This window comes from Cucurbita moschata, unplaced genomic scaffold (assembly GCF_002738365.1).
Source record: "Cucurbita moschata cultivar Rifu unplaced genomic scaffold, Cmos_1.0 Cmo_Scf00020, whole genome shotgun sequence".
Lineage (NCBI taxonomy): Eukaryota > Viridiplantae > Streptophyta > Magnoliopsida > Cucurbitales > Cucurbitaceae > Cucurbita > Cucurbita moschata.
In genome coordinates, this window is record NW_019268536.1 from 3,878,000 (window position 1) to 3,896,961 (window position 18,962).

The 18,962-nt window shown below is 35.9% G+C and overlaps 1 long non-coding RNA gene across 1 annotated transcript; it reads left to right on the forward strand.

Annotated features, from left to right (window-relative positions):
* The first annotated feature begins 844 nt into the window (after nt 1-844).
* LOC111457495 lies at nt 845-9,566 on the forward strand. The gene is made up of 3 exons (XR_002712941.1): nt 845-1,363; nt 4,634-4,637; nt 9,533-9,566. It is a non-coding gene; the product is annotated as an uncharacterized LOC111457495 (long non-coding RNA).
* The last annotated feature ends 9,396 nt before the right edge of the window (nt 9,567-18,962 follow it).

Sequence of the window (18,962 nt, forward strand, 5' to 3'; positions counted from 1 at the left end):
TAATGAATGATAATTCTATTAGTTAATGCTGGAAACGAGTTATAGTGTTTTGATACCGTGATGAGGCCAAAAGCAATAATAGGATAGTAGATTGGCCTTTAAAAAATAGAGAGTTGATGTTGGAGAGTGAAAGACGTCCAACGTATGGATGTGAGAATGAGATGGATTAAGGCTTGGTACATATGGCCTAGCCTTTGGTCACTATAACTCATGTAGCAAAGCATACCTTTGAAAAGATCACATAGAAGACCTAGAAAAAATTAGAAAAAATAGAGCATGCCTCAAGGCAGACCATATTGTAGGCTCGAACAATATAGTTTGCTTAGACATTACCCCTATGGAAGTTTTTACTAAGTTGCCATGTTGAAAAGGTAAGATTCACAACCTTAAGAAAAGAGCTATTGAAGCTATTTTTACAAGGTTTTGGTTGGAGCGGTCAGAGATTAAGTTCAAGTTTATTGACTTTCGATAGAGCGATGGGCGCACTACACCATTTATGAATTTATGGATATTAAACATTCTGGATGAAGGACCACCCAAGAGATGATAAATTACTTTGGACTTCAAAGATGAGGTCCAAGTCGAGTAGCAACATTGGTCATCAGAATTATACAATCTCATTTTAAGTTTTTTTATCACAAGTTTTTTTATCACATAAGACTCAGAAGCTAAAAATATTTAAGATCTTGAATCAAATAATATAAATGAAAATATATCGATTAAAAATTACATGAACAAATTGTGATGAGTGCATTTAGTATTTAACATTTTTAAATTTATTTGACAAATCATCTCTCTTTGGAGTGCATTAAAGACTTAAAGAGAATAACATAAGTTCAACAATTTGTGAAAAAGACGTTCATTCTCATGGAAAGGAAGCACATTTCCTCTTCAAGAAAATTCATTCTCTCATAAGTTTATAACGACATAGTAGTTTAGAAATAAAAACTTATTATTATTGGATAACCTTCTTATTTTTCAAACTCCAATTAACATAGAGAACTTGGAGTCCACAAAAACTAAAATCCCTTACGTACCACAAAGTTTCTTAGCTGGAGCCATGTCAGCATCGGGAATATGTTTGTAAAGAAAATGAGAACATGTGTCCAAATCAGAAATAGCTTTGCAACAAGAAGGATGATCACCGGTTCGAGCCTTGATCACGCTTACAATACATACTGCAGAGTCTCTAATGAAAGATTCACAACCAGAGATAGATATATTCGAAGGATCATATGGATCAGGTGCTACCGCCATTATTGATGGTGCTAAAATGACTATGCAGACGATGGATAGAAGTGCTAACTTCACTATGGATGCGTTCAATGACTTTCCTGCCATTTTTGGTTGAAAAATGAATATGGTGGAGAAGTTTTGCTTTGTTTGGATGAGAAGGTAATGAATCGTGGAGGTTCTTATATAGGAGAAGATATGAGGAAGATATGAACGTGGGGTTTCAACGTCTTATGGCCGTAGAAAACTACAAATCTAACTGGCGTAATGTTATTTTGGTTACAAATCTTGCTACCAAAACATTGTCTTGTAAGGTAAGAATCAAAGTACACCTCAAAAGTTAAGTTAAAATATAAGACTTCAACTAAAAAGCCATATAAACACTGCCTATCAACATTGGAGATATTGTTTATCTAACTATTCTCAATTTGGTAATTGCTTATTACTTTCTTTAGTTAAAAGTAAGACTTCTTACACTATTTTATAATGCTTTCTTTTTTTATTAGATATTTAGTAATAATAAGTTCAATATGAATATATTATTTAATGTTGAAGAATAATTATTAAGTAAAATATATTTACATAGATTTAAAATATTTTATGCTAATAAGCTAACAAGCATAATTAAATATTAAACTTTAATTTTATATAAAGATTTATTGTAGCATGAGAATAGATTAATATTATATTTTTATTAGAAAAAGATATTATTAGTGGAATTAATTGATTAATAGAATGCAAGGGAAGAATGTAAGAATATAAAAATAATTAATTAAAAAGGTTTTGGTCCATGAAATGGGAAATAAAAATGAGATTGATCGGCGGGCAATCAGATTATTTTTTTCTATGGGATAGCAACTCCAAAATAAATCAATAATTTTTTTTTAATTTTGAATTCAAATGTTTGCTTAAGAAACCTTTCTTAAAAATTATGTAAGTCATTCTCTCATTCCTTTTCTTTTTCAGATGTTCCCAGGCTGTCGATTGAGGTAGAAGAAGAACGTTCGAGAGCTACACATTTATAGATAGAAGGGTCAGAAACCAAAGTCAATTTTTATAATTTCAGTCTTTTCTATTTATTTTTAAAATTGTATCCCTAACACTGTTTTTTCATTTGTAATGAATTTTAGCAATAAGCCAAAATTTGGATTTTATTTGGTATTTTACTCTATTTTTATCTTTTATTTTTATTTTCTTTTAATCTTACCTTTTTAGTTATAGTCCAAGATTTGAAACATCAAAATTCGGGTCACCATAGAAATTAATTTATGTATGGTAGAAAATTCCATCATAAATCAATTATTAAAAGAGGGTTGAGACCTGACTAAAAGTAGTCAAAAGTCGGCATAAATAGAAGAGAAAAGGAGAGAAAAACTATTGTAGGAAAAAAAAATAAAAAAAATATTAGCCTCGCGCCCATACCTCACTCAGAATCCAAATATAAGTCTGAGCCTCAGCCTCGACAGTTAGCTCACCTAAATTGGAGATCCCTGATTAAACCAAGTGAAGTTGAGATCTCAACCTATCAACACTCACGACAATTTTAAGATATCTATTATTTTAAGAATAACACAATCAATTTGAGCAGTTTTTAACCTCTTCAAGTTAATACGAGGATAGTAAATAAGAAAATCTTCAAACCCATGACAAGGTAATTGAATTTAGATGAGAATAGCTTTCTCAAACGGTTCGGTGAACTAAGTTATTCTGGATGCATTCTTCAACTTATACCTTTCCATGTCCAAATCAACATTTGCACATGACAAGCAAGTAGAAGGCCTTATTTATTTTCAAATTCTAAAAATTGTCTAATGATCCTTAAATCTGTGTTTAAATGAATCCTTGAAATTTAAATGTCATGTCCATCTGAGTTCTTGAAATTTTCATATTTGTCCATGATGTCCTCATTTTCCTATTTGACCGACCTACCCAATACTAAATTCAAATTTGGAATTCTTTTAAATATAAAATTTAAGTTATATCTAATAAATTAATGTTAAATATTTTAAATATTTTAGAGAAAGAAATTGAACTTGTAATCTCATTAAAGAACTTTGTGAATCTAAATTTGGTATCTTTACAAACATAAAGAGTAACTAAATCTTAATCAATGCATTCTTCTCTTTTTGGTTAATGGTGAATAATTTTATTTTGTTTGTTCCTATTTTTCTTTCAATTTGTTAAACTTACTGCATTTGAATTCATATTTTGATACTTTTTCTATGGATTTATATGGAGTACAAGAAAAGAAAATTTAAACTTTTGACTTTTTGTCGATTAGGGCTCAACTATTTTATTTTGGCTTTATCTTCATATTTTATTTCATATTTTCGTAATTTATTAAAGTCATTTTTACCAAACAAAAAATTATCGATGCTAAAAGTAATATATTTTGATTAAAATATAATTTTCATTCTTCTTTTATGAAGTTTGTTGTTGGCAATATGATAAAATAATAATAATGTTTTTCTTTGAAAAAAGAACGAATGTGTAGATTTTTAGTTGTAAGGGATAGTTAGAAAGTTCAAAGGTACTAAATTTTCTCTAAAAAAAATTAAATTCCTTGAACTCCAAATAGAGAAGAAAAAGAATATTTACCACACAAATAATTAACTTTTGCAAAGAAAGATTCATCAAAACTTAACTATTTTCCTTTTTCATATTGCCCATGGGAAATATTTATTAGCGTTCAATGGAGTAAAACAAATTTAAGACCTTATAAAATAACTGAAACAAAAATATATCGATTGATCATCACTTTTCACCATTCAATGTGACTTGATTTGATATATAGATAAAAAAGGCCAACCTATTTTTAAGAGATATGAAACAAAATGTGAGAGTTGAACACTGCTATGTTCCACATTGGAGAGGCTAATGATTTTTTAAGGGAACGAGTGTCAACGAGGATGCTGGGCCTCGAAGGGTGATAAATTATGAGATCCCACATCGGTTGGGGAGGAAAACGAAACATTCTTTATAAGGGTGTGAAAACCTCTCCTTAGCAGTCATGTTTTAAAATTTTGTAGGGGAAGCTCAAAGAGGTCTGTTAGCGGTGGGCTTGGGCCATTACAAATAGTATCAGAGCAAGACACGATTGGTGTGCGAGTGAGAACGTTGAGCCATAAAGGGGGGTGGACACTAGGTGGTGTGCCAGCGAGGACGCTACGCCCCGAAGGAGGTGGACACCAAGCAGTATGCCAATGAGGATACTGGGCCTCGAAGGGGAGTGGTCACCGAGCGGTGTGCTAGTGAGGACGTTGGGCCACTAACGGGGGTGGATTGTTAGATACCACATTGATTGGAGAGAGGAGCGACATCGATTAGAGAGGATAATGACGCAGGACCCAAAAGGGGTGGACACCAAGCGGTACGCCAGCAAGGATGTTGAGACACGAAGATGGGTGAATTGTGAGATCCCACATCGATTGGAAAGGGGAATGACATCGATTGGATAGGAAAATAAGTGTCAATAAGGATGCTGGGGGTGGACACCAGGTGGTATGTCAGCAAGGATCTTGGGCTCCGAACGGGAGTAGATTGTGAAAACCCTCATTGGTTTAGGAGATGAAAGATATCGATTGGAGAGGAGAACGAGTGTCAGTGAGGACTCCGAGCGTGGACATTGGGTAGTGTGCTAACGAGGACGCTAAGCCTCAAAAGGAGTGAATACTGGGAGGTATGCCAGCGAGGATGTCGAGCCCTGAATAGAGGTGGATTGTGAGATCCCACATCGATTGGAGAGGGGAACAACATCGATTGGATAGGGAAACGAGTGTCAGCAAGGACGTTGGCCTCCAAGGGGGTGGATACTAGAAAGTATGCTTGCGAGAACGCTAGGCCACGAAGAGGGTGGATGTGGGACAATATGCTAGCAAGGACGTTGGGCCTCAAAGGGGGGTGAATTTTGAGATCCACATCTACTAGATAGGGTAGAACGTCGATTGTAGAGGGGAACGAGTGTCAGCAAGGAGGTAGAGGTAGACGTCGGGCAATGTACTAGCAAGGACATTAGGCCTCGAAGGTGGTGGACACCAGGTGTATACCAGCGAGGACGCTAGGCCTCGTAGGGGTGTGGATACCAAGCAATGTGTCAGAGAGAATGCTGGTCCCAAAAGGGGGGGGGGAGGAGGGTGTATACCAGGCGGTATGTCAGCAAGGTGTGGATTGTAAGATCGCACATCGATTGGAGAGGAGAACGAGTGCTAGAAAGGATGCTGGGGGTGGACACCAGACGGTGTGCTAGCGAGGACACTAGGCCCCAAAGGGGTGGACATTTGGCGGTATGGAAGCGAGAACGCTGAATTTCGAACGAGAGTGGATTGTGAGATCTCACATCGGCTAAAGAGGAGAACAACATGGATTGGAGAGGAGAATAAGTGCACGCAAGGACGCTAGGCCTCAAAGTGAGTGAACATCGAGTGGTATGCACTCGAGGATGTTGGGTCTCAAAGGGGCTGGGCACCAGGCGGTATGCTAGTGAGAACGTTGTGCTCCAAAGAGAGGTGGATTTGTGAACACCTGGCAGTGTGCCAGCGAGGATGTTGTGCCCCAAACTAGGGTAGACACCAAGTAGTATACCAGCGAGGATGCTATACCCTGAACGGTGCTAGATTGTGAGATTCCGCATCGATATGATAGGAGAACAACATCGTTTGGAGAGGAGAACAAGTGCTAGCAAGGATGCTAAGCCTCGAAAGGGGTGGATTATGAGATCGCACATCAATTTTAGAGGGGAACGGGTGCTAGCAAAGACAATGGGGTGGACATCGGGTAGTATGTCAGTGAGAACGTTCATAATCCGTCCAGATTTTGAATATGACCTAAATTTAACTTGATTCAGGACCTACCAACAAGCTTTCAAGAAATTTGGGGCTTCCAACTAGCAGAAAAGCAAACTTCGAAGGGCACGCTTCATTTCGATAAGTAACCACTTGGAATTTTGGCAAGTGATAGTTGTAGGGATCGCTAGTATAAGCTTCATTCTGGTAAGTAACCACCTAGACTTTAGACATGTTTTCTTCTTGTTTTTAATTTAATCATATTTTTAACATCTATTTTATCTTATTTTTAATTTTATTTGTTTTCACTTTCATCTTTTAAGTCTCCATTCGATTTCTGAAGTCTCGAAAATCGGATCGTGACACCTTATATATGAGTCATAGTTAAGATATTAAATCATTCTGAGGTTATTTGGACCATAAAATATGATAAGAAAATTTTAGGGCATTTTGGCCTTTATATCCTTAATTCTTGTCATAAGTTAATGACTTTAAATATCTCATATCCTTAAAAATATGGCATATAAAAAATATTAGGCCATTTAGAGTTGATTGGCTCCCTAAACTAGCACATAAACATGGTAGAGGCATTTTGGTCATTGTTCACTTGTCCAAGATTTAGTCCATGAACAGACTCATGTGACCACCAAACATCATATTATTCTTAACATGTCTTATTAAGTCCCCCATTAAATTTTAATGCACAACGGAGTTCATTAGATGTGTTATTTAGAAGCTTCTTAAATCTCGAGTAAAATGTTCCGTTTGGGTACTTAAATTACGGTTCTTGGTTTAATTTTTGCATAATCCATAAACTCTAACTTAAGTCAAGGTTTATAATGAAATAAAAGGATATAAATATATATCTTAAGAAATTTTCATCATGGTTACTTAGCTCGTCACTCAAATTTGGTTCCTTGATTCTTGAGCTTTCAGTATTCGGATTGCTCCAAATTTTCTTCTACAGAATCTTGAAAAAGTTTAGTTTCGAGAACCAAAAAGAATCTTATGAGAACTCATCTAGAAGAAATTTTATTTGAAGAAAAACTAAGGTTGGGTCAAATGTGGATGGGTGCGGTTGACTCAATTGGATTGACCACGTCATCGTCTTCTTCCACAAAATAGAGGAATAAGACACCTGCCCAATTTGCTTCTATGCCTGAAAATGACCTTTACATCCCTATAGAGTAGTTATTTGGCTACTGTTGCTTTATGAAACTTAAAAGATTGGGTTGCTAGGAAGGAGTAGGGACTATTTTCATACATTTTTGTGGACGAGCTCAAGAGACAAACCTTGAAAAATCCAGATTTTCCTTATTTGTTGGGGTGATCTAGACCTTATCTCATGATTCCTTCCTGAAATCTCTTCATCGTCTTCCTATTAAGCTAAAAAATCTATTTTGGAAGGATGACTCTGCATGGATGCTCCAAATTATTACTCTAAGTCTTATACTGGTTTCATAAGACTCTCTCAGCTCTCTTATTTATAGGCTTCGAGTTAAAGTGTTGCCAACTACATTTACTCAAGTTATTAAGAAAAGTCCGTAAGAAAAATCTACTCGAGTTAAGGTGTTGCCAACTACATTTAAAAAAAAAAAAAAAAAGTTAGATTTGAAGATATTTTTTAGATCATATGAACTTTTTGTTTCTCATATGATGAATTTTATAGGTTTGGTCGTGTTCTAAAACAAAATATGGGCTCAAGATTTAGTGCAAGAGCATAGCATTTTGTAACCAACTTAATCTTGAGAAGTATTTTAGTAATTTATCACTTTTGAATACTTTATTATAAAATTATTTACCATTTTTATTCACTTGTTCCTTCTTGATCCTTGAAATTATGTCTCCGCAAGGAGTTAAATATGTAACAAGTATACTAAAAATTGAAAAACTGACCCTTCGGTGTCTTAAGCTTACTTAGGGTTTTGGAGTTTTAAATAATCTTCAAAATTTCATTTGTCCAACTGAGTTCTTGAAATTTTAATATCTTGTAGATGATACCATTAACATATTTGATGTTCTATAAAACTATTGACCTACTTGATACTAAAACTTTAGAATTATATTAAAGATAAATTTTAATATTATACTTAGTATATCAGTCAATTCTTAAAAAGTTTGAACATATGAAACACTTAATAGACAAATAAATTTGAAGTTTAAAAACTATTATAATTTAAAAGTTTAGCGATAAGTTTGAAATTTGCAACACCTTAGAGATTGAATTTGTGGTCTAAAGCTAAATTGTTTTGACTTAATTTTCTTCATTCTTCAATGAATGTGAAACATGCTCATTATCTAGTTTATTGGTTCTTCAGGAGTCCGGTTCATAGAGTGAACTCATCAATGAAACTCAATTAAGGTTGTACTCTGCTAACAATGGGTCAAAGACCAATGGAGACCATAGAACCTAAATTTAGTATCTCTACAAACATATATAGTAACAAAATCAATGGATTCTGTCTTTGCTTTTGGTCAATGAATAATTTTATATTGTTTGTTTTTAATTTTCTTCTTATTTTCTCTACTTGCTATGTTCACAGAAGTAGTACATGATAAATCTCCATTTTTTTTAGACGAACACGACTTTCCTCAATGATATGATATTGTCCACTTTGAGCCTAAGCTCTCATGGCTTTGCTTTAGGCTTCCCCAAAAGGCCTCAGCCGATGTGGGACTTCCATCATCCAACACCTCCCCTCGAACAAAGTGTGCCTCCCCTTAATCGAGGCTCGACTTCTTTGGAGTCTTAGTCATTTGAGCCTAAGCTCTCATCGCTTTGTTTTGGGCTTCCCCAAAAGGCCTCATACCAATGGAGTTAGTATTCCTCACTTATAAACCCATGATCATTCCCTAAATTAGCGGATGTGGGACTTCTATCATCCAACGACTGTATCCATAACATCGTTGTTATGAATATAGTAAAATTATAATAATAATTTTCTCTTGAAAAAAAAAAACAAATATAATTATATTATTATTGGTAGAGGTAAGTAAGTTGCTGGAAATTTCTTGAATTCCAAGTAGAGAAGGAAGAGAATATATAGACACCAATAATAAACTTGTAAAAGAAAAATTGACGAAGTATTGTTTTTGTTTTCATAAATCAAAATTTACCTCTTTTCCTCTCTTAGACATTTTTAGCGCCTTGAGTAAGGAGTTGAAAATATTTAAGAAATTCTTCAAATCACAAGTTTTTTTAATGGCAACCAAGTCATCAGCGGGAATATGTTTGAAAACTTCCGGTGAACATTCGTTCAAATAAGAAATAGCTTTGCAACAAGAAGGATGATCACCAGTTTGAAGCTTGATCACATTTACCATACACGTTGCTGCCTCTGTAATAAAAGATTCACAATCAGAAAGAGATAAATCGGAAGGAAAAGATGGACTAGGTGCTGTCGCCATTATTGATGATGCTAAAATGACTATGCAGGCAATGAATCCAAGGACTAACTTCACTATGGATGCGTTCAATGACTTTTCTACCATTTTTTATTGAAAAATGAGTATGGTAGTCTAAAGAATGAGAGAAGTTTTGCTTTGTTTGGGTGGGAAAGCAGTAAATCGTAGAAATCTTTATATAGGAGAAGATATGAGAAAGATATGAATTTGAGATTTTAACGTTTCTATGGTCATAGAAAACTACAAATCTGGTTGATATAACATTATTTTGCAAGGAAATCCTATCGCCATATATGTTGTCGAGCTCCGTGCTTTTGAGTTACAAAAGTGAAATTTAATTTCAAAATATTTTGATGCATTCTAGAATTTAAACTTAATTGCATAGACTAATTCAATCTAAAAAAAAAATATGGTACTCATTGCTTCACGTTTTTTTAGCTTGAAAATTTTGATAAAAGAGGATCAAATTATCAAATTTTGAGATATTATTTGCCAAACTATTCTTAATTTGGTAGGTGTTTATTACTTTCTCTAGTTAAAAGTCTTGACTTTTTGCACTATTTTATATTATTTTCTTTTTTTTATTACATATTTAGTAATAATGAATTCAATCTCAATGTTAAGGAAAAATTATATTTACATCAACTTAAAAGTAATTAAAATACTTTACTCTAATAAGATAATAAGCAACCATTGAATATTAAACTTTCATTTCATATAAAGATTATATGTAGCATGAGAATAGATTAATATTATTTGTTTATTAGAAAAAATATTGTTAATGTAAATTAATTGACTAATAGGATGTGAGGGAAGAATGTAAAAATATAAAAATAATTATTTAAAGAGGTTTTATAATATGAACTAAGAAATATCAATCATACAATATACTTTAAAGAAGATGCGAAAGAAAATGTTATTTAAATTATCAAAAGATATTTCGATTCATGCCATATTGAAAGTCAGAGTTGCATGCATATGACTCTTCTTGGTTGAGTGTGAGGCTCATGCTGAGTTATTTTACCTCTCGTTGGACCTTTATTTGACATTTTTCAATCCAATTTCAATGCTAATCCTATTGTAGCGGTAGTAACATATCTCGCCACAAAACAAGAAAGGAAGGAAGTTGTCTCACATCGCTTAAGTTGAGAAAGTGGGAGTTGGACTATATTATAAAAGAGAGGTTTTTTGCTTCCCTTCATCCCACTTAACGATTTGAAGCCAGACAAGGAATACTTTTTTATGGCTCTAGACCGACATTTTGGTTGGTTCGGCTTGAGTCTGATACGTTCGGACCTTTTCCTACTAATTTCAACTCTTGGAAAGCATTAAGATTAATATGACTACTTTTAGTGAGTTTAAATCTTTGTACTCAATTTTAAATTATTTTATCCAAAATTAGATTTAGCTGGTTTATATTATTTGGAGTAAAGTTTAAATTATTTTATGAAAAAAAAATGTTTACCAGTTTAAATTATTTTATGCAAAATGATGTGAGTCAAAAAAACTCCTTTAAGTAGAATTAAATTTCAGAGAGCAGTCTTAAATTAGCATTAAGGGGTCGTAGCTTTTGTCTTGGTCAACCATGTAAGTGGCTCTACTATCGGTTGATTGGAAGAATTACTTTATCTATGATGACATGTGCCCAGTGGCCCAGCAAGTGTCGTATTTATGATATGTTTGATATGTTCGATTGTTAAGGATAGTTGACCGTTCATTATAAGGCAAATATCATTACGACTTACCATATTTGCCCTTTTATTAAAGGCAAATATATTTTACTCATTTATTATTCTTTCTTCTTATTGGTATTTTTATATTATTTGTAATTTACCATATTTCTCTATTATGTAAATGACTATCAATAAGAGAACTCTTACCACCATTTAGGTGTGGTGGATTCAGCAAACATTTACATGGTATCAAAGCCCTTTCGGTTTAACAACCCTGATCCTTTCTTCTCCATGGCTTCCGAATCCTCTTTCATCTTCTTCTTTTTAATACTCTAATCCATATGATCATCATCAAACTTTCTTCCGCCAATTATCTTCTTTGGAAAACCCAACTTCTCCCTCTTCTTGAGAGTCAAGACATGCTGGGCTATATTGATGGAACTATGGTTCCATTACCTCGCTTTGAACCAAAAACCTCCTCAACAATCAACTCCAAATATTTGGCGTGGAGAGCAACCGATCAACGACTTCTCTATCTCCTACTCTCCTTTTTCACTGAGGAAACCATGACTGTTGTCGTTGGTCTCTCTACTGCACGTGATGTTTGACTTGCATTAGAAACTACGTTCAACCATCATTCGAAAGCTCATGAACTGAGACTCAAGGATGACTTGCAGCTGATGAAATGTGGCACCAAACCTGTTGCTGAGTATGCCCGTGCCTTCAAAACAATTTGTGACCAACTTCATACCATTGGCAGACCCGTCGAGGACATTGATAAAGTGCACTGATTCCTTCATGGACTCAGCACTGAATTTTCAACTTTTTCTACTGCTCAGATGATTCTCCCCCCTATCCCCTGTTTTGCAGATTTAGTCTCTAAAGCTGAAAGTTTTGAGTTGTTCCAGCGCTCCCTTGAGTCCTCTAACTCCACTCCTACAGCATTCACAGCCACTAATCGTGGTTGCACCCATGGAAGCCACCCTACTTCCTTTAGCAACCAGCGAAGTCGTTCTTATTCTCACAAAAAAAAAAAAAAAAACTCTTCCAATCGAGAACGAACCCACTCAGGTCAGGGTCATCGACCACCTCACTGCAAAATATGCCGTAAAGAGGGCCATTATGCTGACTGCTGCAACCAACGGTATGTTCAACCTGATTCTTCTCATGCTCACCTTGCTGAAGCCTTTAACACGTCATGTTCTATTGCTGGACTCGATGCTGCTGATTGGTTTCTAGACACTGGGGCTTCGGCCCATATGACTGCTAACCCATCTATTTTGGATTAGTCTAAAAAGTACACGGGTAAGAACTCTGTGATCGTAGGAAACGGTGTATCCCTACCCATTACCCACACCGGTACTCTTTCTCCTGTTCCAAATATTCACTTATTAGATGTCTTGGTTGTCCCTCATCTCACTAAAAATCTTCTTTCCAGAAGTAAATTAACGTCTGATTTTCCTCTCTCCATTACATTTACTAATAATCTTATTACTATCCAGAATCGTCAAATAGGAAGGGTGGTGGCAACCGGTAAAAAAGATAGAGGGCTATATGTGCTGGAGTGCAACAACTCTGCTTTTATTTCAATTTTTACATGTTTCATATGATTTATGGCATGTTCGCCTGGGTCATGTGAATCATTCTGTTATTTCTTTTTTAAATAGAAAAGGTATCTTTCTCTTACGTCTTTATTGCCTTCTCCATCATTATGTAATACTTGTCAACTTGGAAAAAGTAATCGATTGCCTTATTCTTGCAATGAACGTAGGTCGTCTCATGTGTTAGATCTTATTCATTGTGATCTTTGGGGTCCTCCTGTCAAATCAAATTCGGGTTTTCTTTATTATGTTATTTTATTGATGATTATTCTCGATTCACTTGGCTTTACCCTTTAAAATCTAAATATGATTTCTTTGATATTTTTCTTCAATTTCAAAAATTTGTGGAAAATCAATATTTTTCTCGTATTAAGGTATTTCAAAACGATGGAGGTACCGAATTTACTAGCACTTGTTTCAAAACTCATTTACGTAATTCTGGCATCCACCATCAACTCTCTTGTCCATGTGCACCTGCTCAAAATGGTCGTGCTGAGAGAAGAAATTGCCATGTGACAGAGACTGGCTTGGCCCTTCTCTTTCACTCTCATCTTTTTCCTCGTTTTTTGGGTTGACGTCTTTAGCTTTGCAGCTTATATTATCAATCGGTTGCCTACTCCACTTCTTGGAGGTAAGTCACCCTTTGAACTCCTTTATGGCTACACTCCACATTATGACAATTTTCATCCCTTTGGTTGTCGTGTTTATCCTTATTTGCGTGATTATATATGCCTAACAAGCTTTCTCCCTGCAGCATTCCTTGTATTTTTTTGGGTTATAGTCCTGCTCATAAAGAGTTTCGCTGTCTTGATCCCGCCACCACTAAGCTATATATCATCCGCCATGCTCAATTTGATGAAACTTACTTTCCTACTATCCCTAACTCCCAGACCCAACCTCTTTCCTCTATTCCTATTTCAAATTTTTTGGAACCACATCTTTATCATATTGATTCATTCCCCCTACCACTTCATCATCGCACATTCCTCGATCCAGTTAATCCCCGTATGATATTTGTTCTGAACTTGTGGATGAGTCAGTGCAGGTTGATACTTCTCTTGCAGGTTCCACTTTGACACCCTCGACTTCTAATTCGACCTCTATTGAACCCACTGTTGATTCTTCTTCTTTGGGCACTCATCCTATGATCACATAAGCCGAAGCTGGTATATTCAAGACTCGTCATCCAGCAAATCTTGGTATTTTGGGCTCATCTGGACTTCTTTCTACTCTTCTTGCATCCACTGAGCCAAAAGGATTCAAATCTGCGACTAAGAATCCTACTTGGGCTGCTGCCATGGGTGAAGAAATTCGAGTGTTACAACAAAATGATACTTGGACTTTGGTTCCTCGCCCTGCCAACACCAACATTGTGGGCTCTAAATTGGTGTTTCGTATTAAATATTTGCCTGATGGATCCGTCGAGTGTTTCCAGGCTCGTCTTGTTGCCAAATGTTATACTCAGGTTTCTGGTCTTAACTACACTAACACTTTCAGTCCGATTGTCAAAGATACCACTGTCCGTGTTGTGCTTTCTATTGCAGTTACAAATAAATGACCTATTCGACAACTTGATGTCAAGAATGTTTTTCTCAATGGAACTCTTATTGAACGTGTTCATATGGAACAACCTCTTGGGTATATTGATCATCGATTTCCCACTCATGTTTGTCTATTAAATAAAGCCCTCTATAGCTTAAAGCAAGCTTCTCGCACCAGGTTTCAGCGTTTTAGCTCATTTCTTCTCACACTTGGGTTTTCTTGCAGTCGCGCTGACACGTCCCTTTTTGTCTTTCATCAGCAATCTAACCTTATCTATTTGCTTCTTTATGTTGATGACATTATTGTTACTGACAACAACTCATCTCTTATTGACAGCTTTACTCACAAGCTTCATTCTAAGTTTGCTACCAAAGATTTTGGTTCTCTCAATTACTTTCTTGGTCTTAAAGCTTCACCCACTCCTGATGGTCTCTTTATTAGTCAGTTAAAATATGCTCGAGATATTCTTACTCGTGCTCAGTTGCTCGATAGCAAACCAGTCCACACTTCCATGGTTGTTTCTCAACACCTGACTGCAGGTTCTCCTTTCTTTGATCCTACTCTCTATAGATCTCTTGTTGGCGCCCTTCAATACTTGACTATTACGCATCCAAATATTGCATATGCTGTCAATTATGTTAGTCAATTCTTGCATGCCCCTACTACATATCACTTTCTTGCTGTCAAACTTATTCTTCGCTATGTTAAAGAAACACTCCACTTTGGTCTTACCTTTCGTCCATTCACTGTTCCTAGTACGCTAGTCACTTATTTGGATGCTGACTGGGCTAGTTGTCCCGATACTCGTCGTTCTACATCCAATTATTCTATTTATCTTGGTAACAATCTCGTTTCTTGGAGTGCCAAAAAGCAGCCTACTATCTCACGCTCCAGCTGTGAATCTGTGTATCGTGCTCTTGCCACAACTGCTACTGAACTTCTTTGAGTTATGCATCTTTTGCATGACCTCAAGGTCCCTATTTCACAACACCCCTTACTCTTATATGACAACAAAAGTGCTATTTTTTTTTAGCTCTAATCCCATTTCTCACAAGCGGGCCAAACATGTTGAACTAGATTATCATTTTCTTCGAGAACTTGTTATCGCTGGCAAACTTCGCACACAATATGTACTTTCTCATCTCCAAGTTGCTGACATCTTCACAAAAAGTATCTCGCCCTCTCTTTGAATTTTTCAGATCCAAGCTTCACGTTCATTCAAATCCGACATTTAGCTTGCGGGGGGTGTTAAGGATAGTTGACCGTTCATTATAAGGCAAATATTTACATATTTTTCTTACATTACGGCTTACCATATTTGTCCTTTTATTAAAGGCAAATATAATGTTTTCATTTATTATTCTTTCCTTTTATTGTTATTTCTATATTATTTGTAATTTACCATATTTATGTATTCTGTAAATGATTATAAATAAGAGAACTCTCACCACCATTTAGGTGTGGTGGATTTAGCAAACATTCACATCGATGATATAATATGTGTTCTATATGATATGTCAAGATATGCCAAATAACATTATGTTATAAATGAAATGATAATTTATCTTACGATAAATTATTTTATGCTATGAGATGTCATGATGTACTATGATATGAAAATGTTTGGCCAGACACGTGATGACATGCTATGAAATGTATTGAAACGAGGAATTTTACGATGCACAAACCCTAAACTATGAATTGAAAGCTATGCTATGAATGAAATGATTTATAAATGTTACATATACATAACATTTTTGTCTACTCTAAGTTGTGCACATTCTTGCCCTGATCTTTTGCAAAGCCTCGTTCATAACTTGGACTAATTCCGGACCACTAATTCACATTCCTCTATCTCAGCCCAGCACAGTGGAGTCCTGCACTGTTTTCCATACAACACCTCATACGGTGTCATGTCAATCATCTTCTAGAAGCTGTTATTATAGGCAAATTCCATGAGGTGTAATTTCGAATCCTAGGTACCTGTGAAATCTAACCACACTGACACGTAGCATATCTTCTAGAATTTGGTCCAAATGTTCCGTCTATCCATCTGTTTGTGGGTGGAATGTCGTACTGAAATCTAAGAAAGTACCTAATACTTTATGGAGTCTATGCCAAAATGTCGACGTAAAATGTTGGTCTCAGTCTAACAATTTTCTTCATGTACAGTTGTGCCCAATTTTCTACTGTGAAGGTGGCTTTACCAAGAAGAAAATGAGCTGACTTTGCCAATTTGTCCACAATCACCCATATGATTAGGTAACCTTTCAACGTTCTTGGTACTCCTACTATGGCTATATTCTCTCATTTTCATTCTGGTATATTGAGGGGCTACAATAATCCTGACACTCTTTGTCTAGTTTCCTTAACTTGCTCGCATACCAAGCATTTACTTACAAATTTTGTTATATTCTTCTTCATACCACGCGACTAAAAGTGTGGCTTTAAGTTTTTATACATCTTGGTACTACTAGGCTGCATGACGAATGGGGAGTTATGCGTCTCGCGTAATATCTCATTTCTCAACTCTTCTGCCATCGATACACACAAACGACCTTAGTACAACAATCTGCCAATAGACAACTTTAAATATTCGTTAACTAGCTCTATCGCCAACTCATTAAGTATCTTTTCTAGTCTAGGGTCTCCTACTTGAGCATCAATGATTCTCTATCGAAGTGTTGGTTGGACCGTTAATTGAACTAGTTGTGCTCTAATTCCTTCCATTTCCACCGTTATTTTGGCTTGTTCGAAATCTTTCTATACTCGAGGCTCTCTCATGATTAATACTGATGAATGGGTCGTCTTTCTACTTAGGGAATCTGCAACCAGATTGGCCTTTTTGGGGTGGCATTGGATGTCAATGTCGTAAGTTTTTACTAGTTCAAACCATCTCCACTTTCTCATATTCAATTCCTTCTTAGCGAAGAAATACTTTAGCTTTTGTGGTTAGTGTAAATTTGAGTTTTCTCCCCATATAAGTAGTGCCGCCATATCTTTAATAGAAAAACTATCGCGCTAGCTCCAAGTCATGCATGGGGTAATTCTTTTTATAATCCTTCAGTTGTCGGGATACGTACGCAATGATTTGGAAGCATCACTATAAATCACATAGTTTTCTTTGTTATTGGGCATTGTGAGTATTGATGCAGTCACCAACTTATCTTTTAGATCCTAAAAACTTGCCTCGCAATCGTCAACCCATACAAATGGCACACCTGTTCGAGTCAATTGTGTAACCAGTGAGGCTATTTAGGAACAATTTTGTACGAAGTGTCGGTAGTAACACGCAAGACCCAAGAAGCTACGTACCTCAATAACACTAGTTGGACAAGCACATTTAGTGACTGCTTCTACCATGGCAAGACCTCCACGACATCCAAGAACAACAAAGGTAGCTCTCTAGAAAGATAACTGTTGGTATAGAGTCCACAGAGCATCCACTTCCCTTTCCACTGTACTACGATATTGTTGAACTAAGTATGATGCTTGTTAGGGATATATGACTTGACGGATTCTTAGATTACCCTACAAAGTGGATCCATCAAGTGTGTGGAAGTCTATCATGCGGATAGTTAGTCGTTACCTTACACGGTGGATCCATCTTGTGGGTGGACATTGATCATGTGGGTAGTCAATTGTTACCCTACACGGTTGATCCATTCGGTGGGAGGACATTGATCATGGGGTTAGTTAGTTGAGCTAGCATGGATAGAGGGTAGCACCCTCAACCATTGGCGACTACATGGCCTTTTGGATAAGTTTACAAGCTACCTCTCATGAGTGGCGAGAAGGCTAGCAATCAGTATGTTCTCCCCACCTGATAGAGATAGTTCGTTAAGATAGCACCTCAATATCATATACTAGTTACAGGTGCCTAGGCTAAACAACCTACCTTAAGTCAAAGAACAAAAGAGTAGTTCAGCCCAAGATGGAATTTGTCGTTCGACAAATCCACGACGCTAGAAAAGGGTGAACCACCTCCTTCTAACCCAAACTGGGTTCGTGAGCAGCTTCAACACAACTCAAAACTTCGAGGCACCCAAAATGCTTATCTAGTACTAGAGGCTAGACCCAAAACTACTTAAAACCCAAAGTAAAGTCTATGGATACCTATGATGTTAAGGATTAGATGGGAGACTACAAGTAGATTATTTACAAAGTATACTATACTTGCCATTTTCACCTTTTTTTTTTTTTTTTCTTTAGGTATTCGCAGATTGTCCATCAAGGTAGAGGACCATTGGAGAGGTGTGTGGTGATAAAGGGTTTGTATTTTATCGTGATGGTGTTTGTTTTTTTGTTTTTTTGCTTTTTTTTTTTATTTTTTTTTTTTTTATTTTGATTTAAGTTTTACTGCTTTTTATTTTATTTTACTTTCTATTTTTAGTTGTTTTCGCCTTCAGTCTTTTTAATCTTGATCCAAATTTTGAGGCCTCAAATTTTTTATCGTGACATTATCGAGATAATGCATCAAAGCAACTAGTTTCCCAACCGTGTATAGTGCCAAGGCACTAAACTCATTCTGAGAGAGGGCGTAAAACTACAGAGGATGACTTAGTAGCTAGCTGTACACAAGATTTTGAGGCCTCAAATTTTTTATCGTGACATTATCGATATAATGCATCAAAGCAACTAGTTTCCCAACCGTGTATAGTGCCAAGGCACTAAACTCATTCTGAGAGAGGGTGTAAAACTACAGAGGATGACTTAGTAGCTAGCTG